The 18,073-nt window shown below is 34.8% G+C and overlaps 1 long non-coding RNA gene across 1 annotated transcript in view; it reads left to right on the top strand.

The window, feature by feature from the left end:
* Window positions 1-18,073, top strand: part of LOC134761412 (uncharacterized) — a 319,447-nt gene that overhangs the window by 17,050 nt on the left and 284,324 nt on the right. The window contains exon 3 of the long non-coding RNA XR_010139996.1: window positions 1,363-1,511. This is a non-coding gene — a long non-coding RNA (uncharacterized LOC134761412). The remainder of the gene's footprint in view (window positions 1-1,362; window positions 1,512-18,073) is intronic.

Raw genomic sequence — 18,073 nt, 5'->3', positions numbered from 1 at the left:
TTTTACATTAAACAAGCAAAATAAATATATTATAATAAAATTTGATAAATACTATGAAGTAACCTAAAAGAGTGTTAAGAAACACATATACTAGAAGAATCTAGTGCTCAGGGAAGATTTCTCTTCAGAAGTGAAATTTAAGCCAGACCTGAAAGATGGGAAGGAACAGGCAAGGGAAGATTGAAAGAGTGAACTTTCCAAGAAAAAGGAGCAGCTATGTGATAAGTCCCCGAAGTGAAAAGAGCTTGGAAACTCTAGAATTTGTAGGAAAATGAAACAAAACAACCACTACAACTAAAGCAAAATAAGAAAATGAGAGAACAACTCAAAGCAAATTTGGAGATACGGCTCAAGAGCCATATTAAACAGAAAAATTCCTTTTAAAGAGTTTAGATTTAATTCCAAATTCAAAGGGAAACTACACAGATGTTTTATAGGAATTAGTCATTATTATTTCTATTTATACATAAAATATTCATCAGGTCTCCTTCTACTAAAATATTATATTTATGAGAGTAATACAGCAGATTAACTTTTATTTTAACCTTTATTTCTTTGTGGGAATTAACTTTGAATTTTTACTTGTAAAACAAAAGCATGTTCTCAGCAGGAAAAATTGTGACATTCTTTTTTTACAATTTGTCTCCAAATAATAACTCTCCAAAGAAGTCTCTATAAGCTACAGTGGAATGAGGAGTTAAGTGGAGAAAGGAAAAAGGCTCAAGTAGAATACAGAGTTGAAGTTCTGTCTGTTCCCAACATTGAAAAAAAAGTACATTTCCAACTGTCATAGTAAAGACTAAAACAGTATTTCTCATGGCAGTTGTAAGGCTTAAGTAAAATAATCCATATGCTTCATTCATGACATGGTGTGTCATATAGTGAAGTTTCAATAAGTGTTATTATTGTTATATTGTTATATATGTAAAAATTTGGCTAGGTGACTTTTTCCTGAAATGATATTAAGGATGCTTGCAAGTTGGACTTTCACAAGTTGAGTAGTCCTTGTCAGTAGCACCCATGTATTTAGAGAGGCGAACTCTTCTAAATTACATGGAATACACCTGGCAACCACTGAATAGAACCCTTGTTTCGAAAACAAGCTAATTAACCAAATTATAAGCCATGATAATAAAAAACTATTCCTTAAAATAGGAAGTTTAAAACATTTCTCTTATAGCTCATAGTACAGTGATACCAATATTACTTGGGATTGCGTCACACAAACTTGGATATTTAATATAATCAAAAAAGACTGAAGCAGTATGGGCTTTTTCTTCTTTACTTTCCCACTTGAACGTGCCACAGGTATTTGAATTTTGCTACTTTTCTTTCTCACTCTCTTCTTCCATCTGCAAGCAGATGCAGAAGCTCTAACCAAGGATTCCCAGAGAGAAAGAGTAGAGCCATGAGATGAAGGGAGCCTGGGTCCCTAAATCACCATATCAGAGCTCTTCAGCCAAAAGCTGACATTGAGCTGCTATGTGAGCAAGAAAGAGACATCTTGCCCAGTAAGACATTTTTTGAGCTTTTTAGATTGTGTTTTACCAGTTGGAGTAACATAATTAATATGATCACATATTCTCCATCCACTGCAAAAAAATCTCTATTCTCTTAAAAAATAAGCATGTTATTTAAAAAATGTCACTGAAAATTACCATCTTTTTCTCAAGAAATCCCGCTCCTTAGTTGCCTCTTTCTTTCTTTTAACAGTAAGGCCATTTTCCCAGTGTCTCAGCCTCGAAGTCTTGGTGCTCGTTGTCACTGGCTCCATCTTGCCCCTCATCTGTAGTCAGCTACCATCTTCAGTAAAGCCTGAATTCTCAATGATCCTCACATCTAGCCCTTCCAGCTGACTTAGCAGTTTAGACTTTTAGCACCTTTCAATGATCATTATGTCAGACATCTAACCCCAATTTACTTGGCTCTCAATCCATACTCAGCATTGTGCCAAGAAATATATTAGTCAGAGTCCAGCCAGGAGATGAAAGCCACACCTGTAATTTGAACAGGGTATATATAAAATAAAGAATTGTTAACTAATAAATACAATTAAAAAAAGACTCCAAGTCAAGTGAAATAGTAAATGCAGAAAGCAGCTACTATATCTAAGGCTAAGGGAGAGGGAACAAGAAGAAACTAAGAACGAACTTAAAAGAGGAATTCTCTCTTAACGCCAAGACTCAGAGCTTATGGGAGAAAGTATGACTGTCACAAAAACAAATGGCTTGCTGATGGTTAAGAAACTTGCTGAAGAAAAAAGTGATCCATAGAGGGGCTGAGGAACCTGTGGGGTAGTGTGTCACTCAGCATTAGGAATGTCCCATTGAGTGACTGAGAGACTTGCTGGAGGGCACAGGCCCCACCTGTTCCCTACAATAGGCTTCCCAAGTGGCCAAGAAAACAGTCGGAGGATATGGGTGGGCTGGTCCCTGAGGAAAGTCTGTTTCTAATATTTGCTTATGTTCCTGCAGAGCTCTCTACTAGCAGGTGTAACACCGAGTCACTGGGCAAAGGAGAAAGGTTGACATGGTCCGGCTATATATAGTATTACAAAGCAGGGAAAGAAAAATGGATTTGGAACTGAGAAAGAATAACATAATAAGTAGCACAGAAAATGAGAGAAGAACAGCAAAGTCCCCATTTTCCATTAGCTCAGAAACAACTAGAACTGAGATTAAAAAGTAAATATTTGTAATAGATTTAGGTAAGTGCTATGATGGAGTATACAAAATGTTCGTAGGAATATAGAGATATACATAATTCAGGTTAAAGAAATAAAAGAATGATTGTGGAAGAGCCAACGCTGAGTTTCAAAGAGTGAGTTGGCATTAGCTACATGGGAAAGAAATCATAAGGAGAAAGATTTTCAGATAGAGGAAATAGCAAAGGCAAAGGTTAAGACTGGGCCAGAGCATTGCTCATATGTGAATTACAAGTTACATAAATTGCAAAATATGGCCAAAAAAAAAAAAAAAAGATCTTAGCAGGTAAGCATGGGCTAGATCACTTATTTGTCCTGGTTTTGAAAAGGTTGTTCTAAGAAGTTTGAATTTTCTCCTGAAGACATTGGCGAGCAAATTAAGGATTAGAAAGTTAGTAGAGGAGAGTCAAGATCAGAGTTACCATACTGAAAATCCATTGGCTGTGTGAATTCAGTGTCATTTTAGAAGGACTGATCTGTCTGTTTGCTGGTGAAGCCCCAGTACTAATATCTTCACCTGGCACATAGCTCAAAATACAAGCTCAGAAACTATTTGTGGAATAAGTGAATAAATGAAAGTTCATTTTAAAGATGGTGACTAATCTACTTGAGTTAGAGGTGTTTGAATATTCAATTGTGGAAATTTAAGAGCCAGGTGAAGGCAAATCTCTAGGTCAAAAGAGCGTTCTGCAAAGATATTTAGTGTTGGGAATTGCCAAGATATAGACAGGATTTGAAGCCTTGATTCAGATAAATGTATGTAAAGAGAGTGTAAATGGAATGATATAAAAGGAGGCTAATGAAGAACTTTGGAGACATCAATAGTTAAACAGGAGTAGAGAAAAAGGTGTCAGAAATAAGACTGAAAAATAACCGAGGATTTTTGACAAGAACTTGAGAGACAGGTAACTTTTTTAAAAAATTTTATTATTATTATACTTTAAGTTTTAGGGTACATGTGCACAATGTGCAGGTTTCTTACATATGTATACATGTGCCATGTTGGTGTGCTGCACCCATTAACTCGTCATTTAGCATTAGGTATATCTCCTAATGCTATCCCTCCCCACTTCCCCCTTCCCCCACCCCACAACAGTCTCCAGAGTGTGATGTTCCCTTCCTGTGTCCATGTGTTCTCATTGTTCAATTCCCACCTATGAGTGAGAACATGCAGTGTTTGGCTTTTTGTCCTTGCGATAGTTTGCTGAGAATGATCGTTTCCAATTTCATCCATGTCCCTACAAAGGACATGAACTCATCATTTTTTATGGCTGCAGAGAGAGGTAACTTGAAGAAAAAAGAAGAGAATGGGAACTCGATCAAAAAAGAAGTAATGATCAATAGCTTCAAATGCAGCTGAGGAGTCAAGTAAGAGAAAAATGCAATTTGAATGCATTTTTAACTGCCTTTCTCTTCCTAAACCTATGATATAACCCACATGTTTCTCTGTCGAGTTTTATTAAAGTCTAGCTCTAATCATTTAACTCCCTCTTTAAAAATTTTCACCAATTCCCCTCAAATCAATTGCCCTTAAGTCCCTTTCAAGAACAATCAACTAGTGCCTATCCTCAAGACTGGTGTGACCTCTCCATGCTTTGAATCCCATTGCATTTCACTGGGATTTATTACATTCAGCTTTTTGTATTAATACATGTGCATTTTTCTTATCAAATCGATAATCTCTCTCAACTGGGCTGTAAGTTTTCTAACAATTGTTGTGCCTCACTCTTTGTAATTCTGTAGATTTAGCATGATGATTAAATTTTTTGAATTGTATTAAGCACTCATCATATTCTGAACACTGAACTAGCTTGCTTTTACCAATAATTTTGTTAACATTAAAACATAATCCAGTTACAAATATTACCATTTTACCTACTTGGTGAACTTAAAATACCTTTTCAAATAACTACTAAGTGAAAATCTAGAATTTTAAACCAGTCCTATATCCCTGGCAAGACTGTGAAATACTTTTGTCACACTGTACTACCTTGAAGAAGGAAGGAAACATATAAATATTTATTTTATTAAGTTGGTTGAAATGATGTCAGTCTTGCAAATAGTTTCAAACTATGTGGGACAAATAGTTTACTCCATCTTATTGCATATTTTTAAATTATATAATTTGGAAAACAATATAGAAAGCAGTGGTAAGGGATACAGTGAGGGAGTGATAATAAGTTGTAGATGACAGAATTAGCATTTGCAATGATACTGACAGATTGAAATGATGAGTTAAAATAAATGAGATGAAATTCGACAGGAAGAATTCTGGAGGATGCATTATTATGGGGGTGGTAAAGAGGTGAAAGAGCAGGTAGGATGGTTTTAAACAGTTCAGGAGAAAAGGAATGAGGACTCAAACTCCGTTAATGGAAATGGATGTGAGTGACACAGAGCATTTAGAATCTACATAAACCTTGACAAGTGAATGGGTGTAAGGATGAGGCAGAAGGAATGAAATAGGGCTTTAAATATTTGAGCCTGTGTAACCCAGAAAGGTGAAGACATTGAGAGAGAGGTCAGGAGGACCTGGTTTGGGAGTCAAGTAGAAAGAAAGCATAGTTACCTCAACGTTGAGTATGCATGTTATTCAAGTGAAGATAATGCCATCTTCTTTTTGAAAACTGGGAAACTGTTGATTCATTTCCACTTTTTATTTTAGGCAAGGTATTCAGTCATTCATTATTTTTAGAGCTACCTAGTATTGAACAAGTGCTTTGTGTCAATAACAAAGCAGGGTGCTTTATATGTATTATCTTGGTTAATTGTCATAACCTGTCCTGAAAGTCCATTTATAGCTGAGAAAACTGAAGCTGACAAATAGAAAAGACAACTTAAGATATCCAAAGGCATTTGAAGACATCCAAAGACATTTGTGGAGATCACTAAAACTCAAATTAGATTCATTACCTAATTGCTCTATTTTTTGTGACGTTTCTACCTAATATGAAGGGTCACTTATCCCCTGTTTTCAGCTCACTGGACTTGATGTGTGAATTTGTCTCCCATTTTGTCCCTATTTTGGCATTTACTCATGTGCTAGATCTACCTATTTCTGGCCTCCTTGCTTAGGAGGAGCTCTGGCATATGGAACTAAAATTCTGAGTTTGACCTATCTGGCTAACTTAGCTCAAATGACCCTATCCCACCCCTGTGTAAGAATGATCGTGGATCTCATCTCACAGGAGTGTCATCTTGAAACTCTCCCACTCACTCTGAGCTTTCTAGAATTGTTTGAACTATTTCTTGAAGGTTGTGTGGGAGTTAACTGAGTGAAGAAGATAAGAAAGGTATTCCAGACTGGAGAAACAGCATGTGCAAAGCACTATGCAGGAAAGGCACAATAGGTACATGTAACTGTCTTGATGATGTTTGTTATGCTCTTCTCAATATCAAGAGTCTTTATATTGGAGGTTAAAGATAAAGAATAAGAGATGGGTAGTTGTGGGTTTCACCTCCATCTTCCCAAACCAAGTGATTCTCTCTTTTTGCTCATCTTTGTATATCAAGCACAGCTAAAGCTGACTTTCCTGTTTTTAATATTATCCCTAAAACTTATCTCTCCTTTGACGTTCATTTCTTAGTGTTAGTCTTAGAGGTCTATGAAATTATCTTTTATTTATAAAGATGAGCTCTTCAAAAAATCCGTATGATTTCTATAGATATTCCTTCTTTATTTATTCCCTTAGATATTTCTTCTTTATTTATATATAGATTTCATTTTTGTTTTGTTTATCCTTTCTTCTCTTAAAAATATTTTTGGTGGTGGAAAGGCAAAGGAGGAGGTTCTAGACATCACATCATGCGTATACTTTGCCTCTTTTTAAATAAATGCTCTCCTAAAAACCTACATGTCTGTCTGAGAATCTCCAATAGACAATTTTTATACTTTTATGAACTCCTAGGTAACATGGCAGAAACAGCTGCTTATGTCTTCCCAGTATTTAATATTTTTCTTTATTTTCTGAGTGAAAAAGTCCACAGATTTTACCAGAACACATAATAAAGACCATATTTTCAGTCTCTTGTAGCAAAGCATGTTCTTGGGCCTAAATTTTGACAAATTTAATGTAAATAGAGATTATGTGTATGCAGAAAGTGTCCTTAAAGGAAGATGACATAAGCTTCTTTAATGAGGATGAAATGATTGGAGCTTTAGCAGCCATCTTGGACTAGGTTGAAGAGGAACACATCAGAAACGCAGTAGTAATAAAGAAGATAAAGACTAATAGCAGGCAGTATATTTAGTACTTACTATGTAGCAAGAATGATTCTTCACATTTTATATGTATTAATTTATACATGCTTCACAACAATCATATAAACTAGGAATCTCAATTTCTTCACCCTAAATAGTACTTAAGAGCAGGAATCATGCAGACACATTGCCTGGGCTGGCGTTTTGATCTTGCATTATACAATTGGTACCTTATTTAGCAAGTAAGGAGTTAAGAATAGAGTCTGAAAATGAGAAGCACTCATTAAACATTAGCTACTATTACTTTTGAGTAGTTATTGCAAATTACTATCCACAGTTCCAATTAACAATTTTCATTAAAGTAATTTATAGTTAGTGATTATAAATCTATTTACAGATGTAGAAATCGAGGCAGAGGGAGATGAAGTGACTTGCCAAAGATTAAATAACTAGGAAGTGGTGAAGTTGGGCTATCTGTGCTCTTAACCTGTTCTGTTCTGAATGAAAAGCTGAAAGGAGCCTGGGACCTGCACTAATTTGTGATCTTGCTACATGAATCCTGGAGAGCTGACCTCTGGACCTTTTTAGCAAAGAGTGAAATCTCATGCACTAAACTAGTTAATTTGGGTTTTCTGTTGCATGCAGCTAAACTTAATTCTAACTATAAGATGTCTTAATTTCCCCCAAGATTGCTGTCACTGCTAGATCATTAAGCAATTCTTCCTTATATCTCAAAGTGAAGTTCAGAGTAACAATTCTTGTTACCCCTTCTATGTTTTGTGAGATAAAATTATGAGCAACATTAGTGAAGAATCTCACAGGAAGTTTGTTTGAGTTTTAACAGAGTTGGTGTTCCCACAGCTATGTGGATAGATCCAGGCCCCACAGCTGTATCAGCATCTTTCCCAGCCCATTTTATCAGCTGTATTAGGAAATAATCATTCACATTCCCTACAGGCTCAGACATTCAATAGTACACTTCTCTCAGTGTAGCACTAGAGTTCTCTCACTTTTTATTTTCAATCAGTTTTAAGAATGTTTTTATCTTTTTTAACATAGGTACCTGACTAGTTTATGTCCAGCGCTTCTTGTTGCTAAACTCATGCCTTAGAATTCAGTGTGTTTTGAGAAATGATGGACCTCTTCATTTAACATAAATGCTTAGTTCTTCACCAATTCTGCTGGGATTATCTAATAAAAATATGATTGGATTTGAGTCTTGCTTTTCAATTTTAGGTGTCAGGTCCTGTTGAAAAATGTTTAGTATAAAATAGCATAAGTAAAAAAATAGAGTAAATTTAGAGGTATAGTGAAATCTAATCTATTACTTTTTATTTGTTCCATCTGATGATGCTATTAGATAATGATCTTTAGCTGTAGCATAGAAATTCATCTATAGCTGTTATAATTTTAGGCAGTTTAAATGATCTAAGCTAGATATAGAAATTCACATTAGCACATTTTAATAATTTGCTTCTTAATTTTATTTTTATAACTCTTCTCAGAAATGTGAAGCTGGGAAATTCATTGTCAGCACTTGAACATGAGGTAAAAATGAAAAAGAACTATTTGGTGTACACTTTATTTCAGAATAACCAAATAGAGTATCTTTTGAAAGCTCATCTGTTTTCTGTTACTGCTTCTTAGGCAGATAACCACAAGTATGATTTGATTTAAAGTAGAATCTTCTCAGATATACTCTGAGGTGTGACACTAACACACTAAAGTAAATACCACAAAACATCTTTTGCCTTTGAAACGTAACTGCTGTCATAATGACCATCTGCTGGATGTAGGTTTTGAACACCCAGTGACCTCTGACATTTATGACAAATTATGTACCAAAGTGCTAGCGATGCCTTGTTAAAATGAAGCCAGAGGCCCTCAAGTTCTCAACCCCTCTTGTCTTTAAAAGCATAGGTTAAACGGCAGCAAGAGGCAGATTGGACAGAAAACAGACATGGCAAAAGCTAAAAGGAAATAAAATCCTCATCCTCTAGCCTTTGACTTTTGCAGCTAACTGCACTGCAATGTGCTTTCAACCATTAAACTACCTTAACCTTCGGAAGAGCCAAGCCAGTTAAAATTGACTGAAAATTTGTACATTGCCACACAAGATTTGATTGATTCTTATTTGAAAATTGCATGGAGGACAGTCACTTACTGTAATATTCTTAACCAACAAAATATGTTTCTCAGTCACCTCTGGTGCACAATGAAATTGATGTCATATAAAAAGCAACATGAAGAACACTTTTCAAAGTCAGAAAGTTAGTCTTGCTGCAAAACACAGTAGCACCAGTTGAATTTAGGCAGAGCAGGCTAAAGTGTAAATGTTTTTTATAAAATACATTAAAAATTTATGTTTTGGACCACAATTCCAAAGATACACACACTAATTGTATGCACATGAGATAAACCAAAGTTAGTTTGTATTTAGCATTAAAATATCTGTATTTTTTGTAAAGGTAATTATTTTATTGCTATCTAGTCAGAAAAAAATGATGTAAGATAAGGAGGGAAAGGATGGATTTGATTCTCTTCCCACTAAAAAAAATTACTTGTAGGAAAATTAGGGGTTCTAAGAATAGAACATCTCACCTTTTTGTTTTACTTATTCATGTAAAACAGACTGTATGGCCCTTGGCATCAAAAATTAGAATCTGAGCAAGAAAACCATGGAAAACTAAGGCATTTACTTATGCAATGCAAAAACCTACATCATACCTCCAGGCTTGTCTAAAAAGTAGTTTACCTATTTTTTTAAATGAGAAAACTTTTGTAACTTTGTTTTGTTGGAGATATCATTTATAGCTTTCAGAACTGCTTTAGATAAAATGCTGGCTTGTTCAAAGGAGGAGAATTCATTAACAAGAAAAGCCAACTTATAATTAAGTTTAATACTGTGTATGGGGAGGAAAAGTCAAACCTCAGTCAACAGGTTTGACTTTTCAGATTGGATTAAATGATAAATAAAATGAATACTAGAATTACCCCCACAATCATGATTCTTTTGGGTATGTATTTTAAGCTGTATTTTTCTTATCTTTTGTCTGGACTACTTTTAGAGGGCATGTACCACGCATTTAGATAAGTTTTCACTATTATCTCTTAATATAATTTTATAAGTCATGGGTGCCTGTATAAAACATGCACATAAATATATGACTATGTCTGTATAGATGTAGACATGTTTCATAATTATAACTTCATCGTGTTTTATTTGGATGTTCTAATGGGCATTTCAGGGACAAAATGTTATCTTAGGCAGCTTGCCTGCGATATGTTTCCACTTCCTTTCTGCCTTTAAGTTTCAGCAAATTATCTTACTCTCATCCAATGCCTTTGTCTACTTTGTCCCTACAAAGACCACTGCTTCCTTTTGCCCTTTTCCCACTATCTATCTTCAAAATTGGCATCTGTGATGCAGTCCCCAGGACACATTTTCGGTTTGGATCACACCAATGAGTACAATGGGCCCTTAGAGACTTTCCATGGAATTGTTTGATAGGACTTTTAGAGATCGTGTAAAACAGTGATTTTCCACATATGAATTTTTTTAATTAATGGAACTCCTTTTACTTTTCCAAAGATATCTGTGGTTGAAATATAAGTGAGAGTATTAAGGCTCTGATCGTTCATCTTGACTTCCTTCTTCATGAAGTTCTCTCCAGCTAATGTGGCTTACAAAGAAATCTATGAAAAGAGTTTGAAAAGCCCTGATATAGTCCAACTGTACAGACACAAGACTAAATTTACAAAGAGTGAAAGGACTTTGGCTTCTTGTCTGAAATTTCCCCCTTACTCAACCTCATTATATTTTAACACTCCTTTTCTGGGACTCCTGCTCCGTCGTGACCTCACTGACTCCTCTTAGATAAAGTCGTTGAATACTAGTGTGTTGTCATACACTTTTTCTCAGAGTTTTTAAAGAATACTTCACTGAAATGATGCCATCAGGAAAGAGATATTTTTACCTCTATCACCTATCAATGTGAGACCATAGCAGGTACCCATTAAATGTTAACATAAATCATTATTTTCTTTAGAATTGACAAGAATTACTATACAGCCTGAGACTGGCAGAAATAGAACTAAAGTGAGCAGTTTTCCAATCTTTATTGTAACAATTTATTATGTGATTTTACTTGAGACACCTTTCCAATAAGACTTGTGAATCAAGAGCTTTATGTCAGTACCCAACTCAGTAAGGTTGTATGAGAATTTCAAATGTGAAATAAAATAAAATAAAATAAAATAGATTTACCTATGCTAAAGAAGTTACATTGTACCTTGCTTTGTGGCTAAATTTGTCTGTTAACACTTGTGACTGCCAAAACTATCTTTTCTCCTGGGGATTTTGTTTTCCTACGTTAGTATTTTCCAATCTTAGTCTTGGCTGATGGATTAGAATATTTGTCCTACCCTCCTCATCTGCTATAACTGCTGTTTCTTATTCTGTAACAAATGTGCCTCTACCATCCATTCCTAAGACTTTACACCTGTATTGTCTACCCATTGGCTCAATACTATGGAGAAAAAATTGTGGTACCCTAGGACTGTCTGAAATAGAATGGGTTCTTTTAAAATATAAAAATTCCTTCTTGTTGGTGGGTTCAAGTAGAAGGTGGCTATCCACTGTCTGGATAGGAATTTATTCTTCAAGTCAAGAGGCAAGCACACGTTTCCACTATTAAATGTACCAATATATTCACATCTATATCTAAAAGCTCTGCCTTTCCCTGTTAAAACAGATAAAATCTGTATTCCTAAGGTAAAACTCTGCACTTGCACCCACATCATATCTCTCACCTATTCAAAGATATCACTCCAGCAATTCTCCCTCTATCTTCTGCATCTTTACTGTTCCCTTCAACTGTACAAATGCAGTGTAACATCCTCTGCCTTTAACACAAATCCTTCCTTTGAACTGTCTTCACTGCCTATCTCTGTCTACTTACCATGCCATTTCTTTCCTCTGCCTTGCAGCAAAACTCCTAGAAATAGATCCAAGAGGCATCTCAATTTCCTCTCTTTTCTTTCCATTATTTTTCCTTGAATCAACTCCAGTCAGCCTTTTTGTTATTCTGAAACTGCTTACAGCAAAATCACCAGGATTGTTTATGGGCTAAGCCAATCTCATAATTATCTTGCCAAAGAATAGGAGACTGAGGCCTTTGTAATCCCTGTATCCCATCTTCTCTTTACCAAAAATTACCTCTGTGGTCTTTGATTCCATACACCACCACAAGAGCTGAGTGAGCTTTTCTACTTTGGAAGAAATCTGGAGGCAGTAAAGCAGAAAAACTTGGAAGGTTGTTAGCATGTACTGAAACTGTCCACCACAGCTCAGCTGAGCCTAAAACTTGCTCAAGGAGATACGATAGGACACAAAAGGTACCTGCTTAGACCCTTTTTCTGTTTGCCTTTTTTTCTCTTTTCATCAAACTTCCTTCTCTCCTAACCTTTAAATTAGTGTGTGCCAGGAGTGAATCTTTAGACTTTTTCTCTTTTCTAATTGCATTCACTATTTATGTTACCTTACTCAGCCCAATGACTTTAAAATCATGTTTATGATGTTAAATTCCAATTTTACATTTACATTTTTTTCTGAACTCTAGATCCATATGGCAGGTACCCACTCAAAATCTCTACTGGAGATTAGTTAAAAACCAAACTATTGGCATAAATTTACCTTATAACCCAGAAATTTTCCTCCAAGGAATCTACCCAGGAGAAGTAAATACATACATCTATATGCAGCCTTGTACATGAATGTTCAATGTTGCATTATTTATAATAGTTGTAAACTGGAAACAATCCAATTAGTGATATATCCATACAATGGAATACAATTCTGCAATAACAAGGTACCAAGAGTTGATATATGCTATAACATGGATGAACCTCAAAACATGATACTTAGTAGAAGAAACTAGGCACAAAAGACAATATATTGTAGATTCCATTTACATGGGATGTTCAAGAAAGACAAATCTGTAAAGATAGAAAGTAATTTTGTAGTTGCCAAGGGGCTGATGTGGATATACAGAATCACTGCAAATGGGCTAAAAGAATTTTTTTTCGAGAGGGGGCTGGAAATATTCTGCAATTAGATTGTATTGGTGGTTGCACAACTCTAAATTTACTAAAAATCATGAAATGCTATTCTTAAAATGGATGAAATTTATGGCAGGGAAAATATACATCAATAAAAAATCTTAACTCTTCATCTTATGCATCAGTTTTTTTCCTCCTCTAATCTTCTCTATTTCTGGAAATGTCAGCTCTGTTTTCCTAGTTACTTAGGCAATAAATCTTGGAATAATTTTTGACTCTGTTCTTTCTTTTTCATCACAAATCTAATCTGTCACCTCGACTACTAGTAACTTCCTCACTACTTTATACTGCTACCCTCTCTTCTCCACTACCGCTCTGGCAAGCTTGCCTTGACTGTAACAATAGCCCCCTCACCAGTCTTCGTGTGATTATCCTTACCACTTTATTATTTATTTGCCATAAAAGCAATTATTCTACTTCTTCATTCAAAATACTTCAGCACAATTCCTTGTCAGAGTAAAATGCAAAGATGTCACCATGATAAAGTTTCCAGATAAAATACAGGACACCTTGTTAAATATGAATTTCAAATGAACAACAAATACATTTTTAATGCCTGTGTGTGATACAATATGAGAGACATAGATGTATGAAAAATATTTGCTGTTTATCTAAAATTCAAATTTAACTGTACACTCTGTGTCTTTATTTCCTAAATCTAGCAAACCTACATCTTGGTCAAAATGGCACATGATCTGGGCTTCCATTTTCTCTCTGGTCTCATTTTCCTCCTCAAGCCTCTTAATCAAGCTAACATTGGTTTTCAGACAGGCGAAGTATATTCTTACTGTTGGACTTTTACATTCGGTCTTCCCTGTACCTGCAAAACTCTTCCCCCAAGTATCAAGTGTAGTTTGTTCTCCCATTTCATTTAGTTTTAGGCTCAAATGTCAGCTATTCATGGAGGTCTTTCCTGATCAACCAATAGAAAATAGCTCCTACAGTCTACAATTCTCAATGGTCTCATTAAGCATTATTGATCTTCTTAGCATTTATTACAAATGAGTATGCAATATACTTTTTGTATATATCTGGCAGTAAAGGCAGAAAAGTTATTTCTTTTTCATTCCCACGTAAGAAAGGACTAGAATAGTATCCATCCATTCATTTGTTCATTGATCCATTCAACATTTTTCCTTTTCTAGGTTCTAGGTTTCAAATCACATGCAGTGACACTGTCAATGCATTAAGTCATGTATTTTTGGGAGGCAAGTGTGAAAAGAAAAGTACGTGTATGGTGAAGCTAACAGAGACAAATTGGCAGACAGAAAAAGATGTGTGTCTGTAGACTAATAATAGAATAAGTTGGATAGGAACATGGTTGCATCACTTGTGGTGTTTCCCTGAGTGACAAGCCCACCCACTCAACTGGAGTTCAGGGAAGAGGTCATGTCAAGAGACAGTATTTGGGACTCATCTGCCTAGGGGTGCTAGTTAAAACTGACATATCCTGAGCTCCTGTCAGCAGCTGCTCCTACATACTCAGGAACTCTCCATTAACATTTAAACTGACTGTCAAGTCCATAATTTTGTCCTTTCTCCTCCATCAATTACCCTCTTCCTTCTACAATGTTGAAGTTCTCCCTAACCACTGAACATTTACCATTGTCTACATAGTTCTCCAGTATTGTCCATTTTTAAAAGGATTTCACTTTACTATGCAGTCTTGCTCCATCTTATTTCTCTTTTCCTTAATTCCTTTACTTCCTAAGTGTATTATCTCACCTCAACAATTGTATTGAATTAAGGTCACCAATCACAAGTCCATTTATATTTTTTCAATATTCATTCCTCTAGACTTCACAATAGAATCTGAGACCATTGGCCACTACCATTTTCTTTGCATTTTTCGTGCTTTGTTTTTTTCCAATGCTACTTAACAATGTTTCATTTTTCTTCCTATTGCGTATATGTCTTAGTTTTTCTCTAAATAACAACTTTTTCCTCTATGTTTTTGTCATCAAATGTGAATACTTGCCCAAGTTCTGTTATTAACTCCCTGTCAATCTTTCTATAGTCTCTTGTCTTTGAAAACTTCATATAACCTCATGACTTTGAATTTCAACACTAGATATATGCCTCCCTAACCTACATCACCTGCTTTGTTTTCTTATTCCTCCAGCTCTGATAATGCATCACTATCTGCTTATTATGTGTATTTATTTAAATGTACTGCAGATATTTAAATTTCATCATATTTAAAATATAACTTAAAAAATGATATATCCTGTCTTCTCTAACAGCTTTTTATGTCACTTAGTAGACAAAGCTCTGACCTACACTTCTTTCCAAAAACTGTTTTTAAATATTTGATAATTAGGCAAATATTGTTTTAGATACAGAGAAAGCTGAAAGGTTTTATTTATTTATAAACAAAATGTTAAAGAACATGCATAAAAATATACCAAGGTATTTTCCTTTATTATTAGTCAGGTTATTCTTACCAGTTTGAGACTTAAAGTATCAGTGATACTTCAGAAAGCGGGATGGTAAAACTGTAGATATATATACACATTTACATCCATACTCACATTTTTCTCTTTGTTCCTTTAGCTGTACTAAATATCATATTACCTTCATATATTCTAGAACGCCCATCAAATCACATTCTAAACCTGTGTCGTATGCTCTCTTCTTATTCTGTCCAATTCCAAAGAGAGCAATTGAGCAGCCAGGTTGGTTGGGGGAACTCTGATTATTGTCTCTGGTCAAAACCAATCTCCCTCATTTCTGGCAATTCCCCTCTGTGTTTCAATATCTAATAACCTCTCCATAGGTAGCAGGATTTCCATGCAATAGAAGTTTGCTACAGTTGACCATATGTTTCTTTTAAAATGTTTAGCATTTGTATTTGTTTAAAAAGTTTCAGATTTCAGAGAACATAAACATGTTGAAAAAATTATTTATAGAACTTTATAAGGAAAGATACAGTTAAGTATGGGATGAACAAAAATTAGTTCTTAATCAATAAATATGTTTTAATCTTAACTATCTAAAAATGCAAGTTAGAAATAAATGCATGTTCATTGGATTTATAGTCTGGAGTAAGAGAAGAAACCTTAGAATTTTGAAGAGAGATGATGAAAAGGTGAGAAGGGAGTTCCATTTTTTTTTTTAAAAGGCAAAATTAAACAGAAGACATGGAGAATAAAGGGAAGAGGGAAATGAGCAAATTAGGAAAGAGGAGAATTATCAGAGAAATTAATAAATCCACAGATTCATAAGGTCTGACAGTCTCATTGTAGGGCTGTGCTGTAACTAAAGCAATGCAGTTTTGAATTACAATAAAAGAGAAAAATCACATAGAAAGAAAAGCATAATGACCAAATACTCAAAAATACGTTAGTGATACAGATAATTGATTTCATTTATGTGAGGACAAATAAAATAATTTCAAAAAGTGACATGACACGAAATAGTTCTATAGCTGCCTAGATCCTTAGGTGAAGATATTTATGTGTGCACAAACAGCACATGCAAAGTTAGATAGAAAACCATCAAGAATGACAGCTAGTGATTTATAGTAAAGTTAGGTGTTTAATGTTACTTAGACATAATTTGACAATTTGATGGAGGTTTCAAAAGAGAGAAACTATGTATATATGAATACATATTTACCTGTTAGATGTTTATATAGTTTGGCTGTGTCCCCAACCAAATCTCATCTTGAATTGTAGTTCCCATAATCTCCACATGTCGTGAGAGGGACCTGGTGGGAGGTAATTAAAGCATGGGGGCGGTTACCTCCATGCTGTTCTTGTGCTAGTGAGTGAGTTCTCACAAGATCTGACGGTTCTGTGGGGGGCTTTTTCCCCTCTCTGCTCTACACTTCTCCTTGCTGCCACCACGTGATGAAGGACATGTTTGCTTCCCCTTCCACCATGATTGTAAGTCTCCTGAGGCCTCCCTAGCCATGCTGAACTGTGAGTTAATTAAACCTCTTTCCTTTGTAAATTACTCAGTCTTGGATATGTCTTTATTAGCTGCCTGAGAACAGACAAATGCACATATGCATATATTATATAGGTCTAAAACATATGCATATATATAATATATGCATATATGTTATATAATTATATCACTATATATCATTTTACATTTTTGGAGAATAGTTTTATATACTAGAAAATATCTTACATAATTGGTATCTTTTTAATGCTTATACAATTTATGAAATGTGTTTATTATGATTTTCACTTTAACAATGAGGAAAATAAAATTAAGAGATGTTAAGCAACTTCTAGATTACACAGTGCATGTTAAAACAAGGTCTCAGTGAATCATAAACGTCATGTTCTTTGTATTATAATATATTGCCTCCCTATGTATATGAATGGAAATGAGGGTATAATTTGCATGAATTAAGTGTCTGTATATTTCAAAATGTAGCCTGCAATTATACTTAAAAACACACTGTAAAAGACTGGTTTATTTGGGCTAAAATTTGTGAATCTAGGGTTCCACAGTTAAAATGCAAATATTGTTAAAATGCTAACGTGGTTATCTTTGACTATCAAATTTCCTAGCCCACAGTAATTTACCAGACCAATATCTAACAGTGGCAATAAAGAGGGAAGAAGTTATATGGAAAACTCAGGAGTACTGGCCCTACCTGGAATAGGAAGCTCAGAAAGGACTGTCTGCAGGCAGGACTGTGTGAGTATGGAGAGGGCTAGAAGGTGGTGTGGGGTGAAAATAAGGAGGAAACATTGAGCTCCTTAGCTAAGAAAACAGACATCAAAATGAAAATGAAAATGTGAGAGCACAAAGACAACATTTTTAAAATTTCTTTAAGTGCTTTATATTTTATATTTTATTTTAAGACATAAAGCCAAAATTCAAGTTTGTATAACCACCATACTTTATTGATTTGAACATGCATATGTTTTCACATTTTAAACTCTTTGAAATCAGGGGTTTATATTATATTTTAGCATTATTTCATAGTTAAATTGGCGGCATTTTTAATTTCTTAATGGCGGTGTATTTTATAATTAATGGCACCTTAGATTTGATGAAGGATAGTAATAAGGTTCATCTAAGGATCA

Source organism: Pongo abelii, chromosome 4, assembly GCF_028885655.2.
Source record: "Pongo abelii isolate AG06213 chromosome 4, NHGRI_mPonAbe1-v2.0_pri, whole genome shotgun sequence".
In the NCBI taxonomy this organism is placed as follows: Eukaryota; Metazoa; Chordata; class Mammalia; order Primates; family Hominidae; genus Pongo; species Pongo abelii.
The sequence above is the reverse complement of the archived record's forward strand: the minus strand, read 5'-3'. Positions and strand labels throughout refer to the sequence as shown.